Raw genomic sequence first — 5,000 nt, 5'->3', positions numbered from 1 at the left:
CCGCTCGCCGCTCGCTCGCGCAACCTAAAATGGCCAGTTTTGGCCCGTTTTTGGGCTGTTTTGGCCTGTTTTTGGTCCGTTCTTGCGTGGCACGGCGACCGTCGTGAGCGGAGCAAAACGTCAGCCATCTCAGCACCCTGGAACCCCCCGGGTGGCACAGGGCTGGATGGGGCTTTCGTATAGCAGGGACGGTGCTGCCTCTCGCTTCGCTCGCTGTTCGCCGCTCACCGCTCGCTCGCTCAGCCAAAAATGGCCAGTTTTGGCCCGTTTTTGGGCTGTTTTGGCCTGTTTTTGGTCCGTTCTTGCATGGCGCGGTGACCGTCGTGAGCGGAGCAAAACGTCAGCCATCTCAGCACCCTGGAACCCCCCGGGTGGCACAGGGCTGGATGGGGCTTTCGTATAGCAGGGACGGTGCTGCCTCACGCTTCGCTCGCTGTTCGCCGCTCGCCGCTCGCTCGCGCAGCCAAAAATGACCAGTTTTGGCCCGTTTTTGGGCTGTTTTGGCCTGTTTATGGTCCGTTCTTGCGTGGTGCGGTGACCGTCGTGAGCGGAGCAAAACGTCAGCCATCTCAGCACCCTGGAACCCCCCGGGTGGCACAGGGCTGGATGGGGCTTTCGTATATAGCAGGGACGGTGCTGCCTCTCGCTTCGCTCGCTGTCCGCCGCTCGCCGCTCGCTCGCGCAGCCAAAAATGGCCAGTTTTGGCCCGTTTTTGGGCCGTTTTGGCCAGTTTTTGGCCTGTTCTTGCATTGCGCGGTGACCGTCGAGAGCGGAGCAAAACGTCAGCCATCTCAGCACCCTGGAACCCCCCGGGTGGCACAGGGCTGGATGGGGCTTTCGTATAGCAGGGACGGTGCTGCCTCTCGCTTCGCTCGCTGTCCGCCGCTCGCCGCTCGCTCGTGCAGCCAAAAATGGCCAGTTTTGGCCCGTTTTTGGGCCGTTTTGGCCAGTTTTTGGCCTGTTCTTGCATTGCGCGGTGACCGTCGAGAGCGGAGCAAAACGTCAGCCATCTCAGCACCCTGGAACCCCCCGGGTGGCACAGGGCTGGATGGGGCTTTCGTATAGCAGGGACGGTGCTGCCTCTCGCTTCGCTCGCTGTCCGCCGCTCGCCGCTCGCTCGTGCAGCCAAAAATGGCCAGTTTTGGCCCGTTTTTGGGCCGTTTTGGCCAGTTTTTGGCCTGTTCTTGCATTGCGCGGTGACCGTCGAGAGCGGAGCAAAACGTCAGCCATCTCAGCACCCTGGAACCCCCCGGGTGGCACAGGGCTGGATGGGGCTTTCGTATAGCAGGGACGGTGCTGCCTCTCGCTTCGCTCGCTGTCCGCCGCTCGCCGCTCGCTCGTGCAGCCAAAAATGGCCAGTTTTGGCCCGTTTTTGGGCCGTTTTGGCCAGTTTTTGGCCTGTTCTTGCATTGCGCGGTGACCGTCGAGAGCGGAGCAAAACGTCAGCCATCTCAGCACCCTGGAACCCCCCGGGTGGCACAGGGCTGGATGGGGCTTTCGTATAGCAGGGACGGTGCTGCCTCTCGCTTCGCTCGCTGTCCGCCGCTCGCCGCTCGCTCGTGCAGCCAAAAATGGCCAGTTTTGGCCCGTTTTTGGGCCGTTTTGGCCAGTTTTTGGCCTGTTCTTGCATTGCGCGGTGACCGTCGAGAGCGGAGCAAAACGTCAGCCATCTCAGCACCCTGGAACCCCCCGGGTGGCACAGGGCTGGATGGGGCTTTCGTATAGCAGGGACGGTGCTGCCTCTCGCTTCGCTCGCTGTCCGCCGCTCGCCGCTCGCTCGTGCAGCCAAAAATGGCCAGTTTTGGCCCGTTTTTGGGCCGTTTTGGCCAGTTTTTGGCCTGTTCTTGCATTGCGCGGTGACCGTCGAGAGCGGAGCAAAACGTCAGCCATCTCAGCACCCTGGAACCCCCCGGGTGGCACAGGGCTGGATGGGGCTTTCGTATAGCAGGGACGGTGCTGCCTCTCGCTTCGCTCGCTGTCCGCCGCTCGCCGCTCGCTCGTGCAGCCAAAAATGGCCAGTTTTGGCCCGTTTTTGGGCCGTTTTGGCCAGTTTTTGGCCTGTTCTTGCATTGCGCGGTGACCGTCGAGAGCGGAGCAAAACGTCAGCCATCTCAGCACCCTGGAACCCCCCGGGTGGCACAGGGCTGGATGGGGCTTTCGTATAGCAGGGACGGTGCTGCCTCTCGCTTCGCTCGCTGTCCGCCGCTCGCCGCTCGCTCGTGCAGCCAAAAATGGCCAGTTTTGGCCTGTTTTTGGGCCGTTTTGGCCAGTTTTTGGCCTGTTCTTGCATTGCGCGGTGACCGTCGAGAGCGGAGCAAAACGTCAGCCATCTCAGCACCCTGGAACCCCCCGGGTGGCACAGGGCTGGATGGGGCTTTCGTATAGCAGGGACGGTGCTGCCTCTCGCTTCGCTCGCTGTCCGCCGCTCGCCGCTCGCTCGTGCAGCCAAAAATGGCCAGTTTTGGCCCGTTTTTGGGCCGTTTTGGCCAGTTTTTGGCCTGTTCTTGCATTGCGCGGTGACCGTCGAGAGCGGAGCAAAACGTCAGCCATCTCAGCACCCTGGAACCCCCCGGGTGGCACAGGGCTGGATGGGGCTTTCGTATAGCAGGGACGGTGCTGCCTCTCGCTTCGCTCGCTGTCCGCCGCTCGCCGCTCGCTCGCGCAGCCAAAAATGGCCAGTTTTGGCCCGTTTTTGGGCCGTTTTGGCCAGTTTTTGGCCTGTTCTTGCATTGCGCGGTGACCGTCGAGAGCGGAGCAAAACGTCAGCCATCTCAGCACCCTGGAACCCCCCGGGTGGCACAGGGCTGGATGGGGCTTTCGTATAGCAGGGACGGTGCTGCCTCTCGCTTCGCTCGCTGTCCGCCGCTCGCCGCTCGCTCGTGCAGCCAAAAATGGCCAGTTTTGGCCCGTTTTTGGGCCGTTTTGGCCAGTTTTTGGCCTGTTCTTGCATTGCGCGGTGACCGTCGAGAGCGGAGCAAAACGTCAGCCATCTCAGCACCCTGGAACCCCCCCCGGGTGGCACAGGGCTGGATGGGGCTTTCGTATAGCAGGGACGGTGCTGCCTCTCGCTTCGCTCGCTGTCCGCCGCTCGCCGCTCGCTCGTGCAGCCAAAAATGGCCAGTTTTGGCCCGTTTTTGGGCCGTTTTGGCCAGTTTTTGGCCTGTTCTTGCATTGCGCGGTGACCGTCGAGAGCGGAGCAAAACGTCAGCCATCTCAGCACCCTGGAACCCCCCGGGTGGCACAGGGCTGGATGGGGCTTTCGTATAGCAGGGACGGTGCTGCCTCTCGCTTCGCTCGCTGTCCGCCGCTCGCCGCTCGCTCGTGCAGCCAAAAATGGCCAGTTTTGGCCCGTTTTTGGGCCGTTTTGGCCAGTTTTTGGCCTGTTCTTGCATTGCGCGGTGACCGTCGAGAGCGGAGCAAAACGTCAGCCATCTCAGCACCCTGGAACCCCCCGGGTGGCACAGGGCTGGATGGGGCTTTCGTATAGCAGGGACGGTGCTGCCTCTCGCTTCGCTCGCTGTCCGCCGCTCGCCGCTCGCTCGCGCAGCCAAAAATGGCCAGTTTTGGCCCGTTTTTGGGCCGTTTTGGCCAGTTTTTGGCCTGTTCTTGCATTGCGCGGTGACCGTCGAGAGCGGAGCAAAACGTCAGCCATCTCAGCACCCTGGAACCCCCCGGGTGGCACAGGGCTGGATGGGGCTTTCGTATAGCAGGGACGGTGCTGCCTCTCGCTTCGCTCGCTGTCCGCCGCTCGCCGCTCGCTCGTGCAGCCAAAAATGGCCAGTTTTGGCCCGTTTTTGGGCCGTTTTGGCCAGTTTTTGGCCTGTTCTTGCATTGCGCGGTGACCGTCGAGAGCGGAGCAAAACGTCAGCCATCTCAGCACCCTGGAACCCCCCGGGTGGCACAGGGCTGGATGGGGCTTTCGTATAGCAGGGACGGTGCTGCCTCTCGCTTCGCTCGCTGTCCGCCGCTCGCCGCTCGCTCGTGCAGCCAAAAATGGCCAGTTTTGGCCCGTTTTTGGGCCGTTTTGGCCAGTTTTTGGCCTGTTCTTGCATTGCGCGGTGACCGTCGAGAGCGGAGCAAAACGTCAGCCATCTCAGCACCCTGGAACCCCCCGGGTGGCACAGGGCTGGATGGGGCTTTCGTATAGCAGGGACGGTGCTGCCTCTCGCTTCGCTCGCTGTCCGCCGCTCGCCGCTCGCTCGTGCAGCCAAAAATGGCCAGTTTTGGCCCGTTTTTGGGCCGTTTTGGCCAGTTTTTGGCCTGTTCTTGCATTGCGCGGTGACCGTCGAGAGCGGAGCAAAACGTCAGCCATCTCAGCACCCTGGAACCCCCCGGGTGGCACAGGGCTGGATGGGGCTTTCGTATAGCAGGGACGGTGCTGCCTCTCGCTTCGCTCGCTGTCCGCCGCTCGCCGCTCGCTCGCGCAGCCAAAAATGGCCAGTTTTGGCCCGTTTTTGGGCCGTTTTGGCCAGTTTTTGGCCTGTTCTTGCATTGCGCGGTGACCGTCGAGAGCGGAGCAAAACGTCAGCCATCTCAGCACCCTGGAACCCCCCGGGTGGCACAGGGCTGGATGGGGCTTTCGTATAGCAGGGACGGTGCTGCCTCTCGCTTCGCTCGCTGTCCGCCGCTCGCCGCTCGCGCAGCCAAAAATGGCCAGTTTTGGCCCGTTTTTGGGCCGTTTTGGCCAGTTTTTGGCCTGTTCTTGCATTGCGCGGTGACCGTCGAGAGCGGAGCAAAACGTCAGCCATCTCAGCACCCTGGAACCCCCCGGGTGGCACAGGGCTGGATGGGGCTTTCGTATAGCAGGGACGGTGCTGCCTCTCGCTTCGCTCGCTGTTCGCCGCTCGCCGCTCGCTCGCGCAGCCAAAAATGGCCAGTTTTGGCCCGTTTTTGGGCTGTTTTGGCCAGTTTTTGGCCTGTTCTTGCGTGGTGCGGTGACCGTCGTGAGCGGAGCAAAACGTCAGCCATCTCAGCACCCTGGAACCCCCCGGGTGGCACAG

The sequence above is a fragment of the Musa acuminata genome, unplaced genomic scaffold, assembly GCF_036884655.1.
Source record: "Musa acuminata AAA Group cultivar baxijiao unplaced genomic scaffold, Cavendish_Baxijiao_AAA HiC_scaffold_1006, whole genome shotgun sequence".
In the NCBI taxonomy this organism is placed as follows: domain Eukaryota; kingdom Viridiplantae; phylum Streptophyta; class Magnoliopsida; order Zingiberales; family Musaceae; genus Musa; species Musa acuminata.
This window is presented reverse-complemented; position numbering follows the sequence as displayed.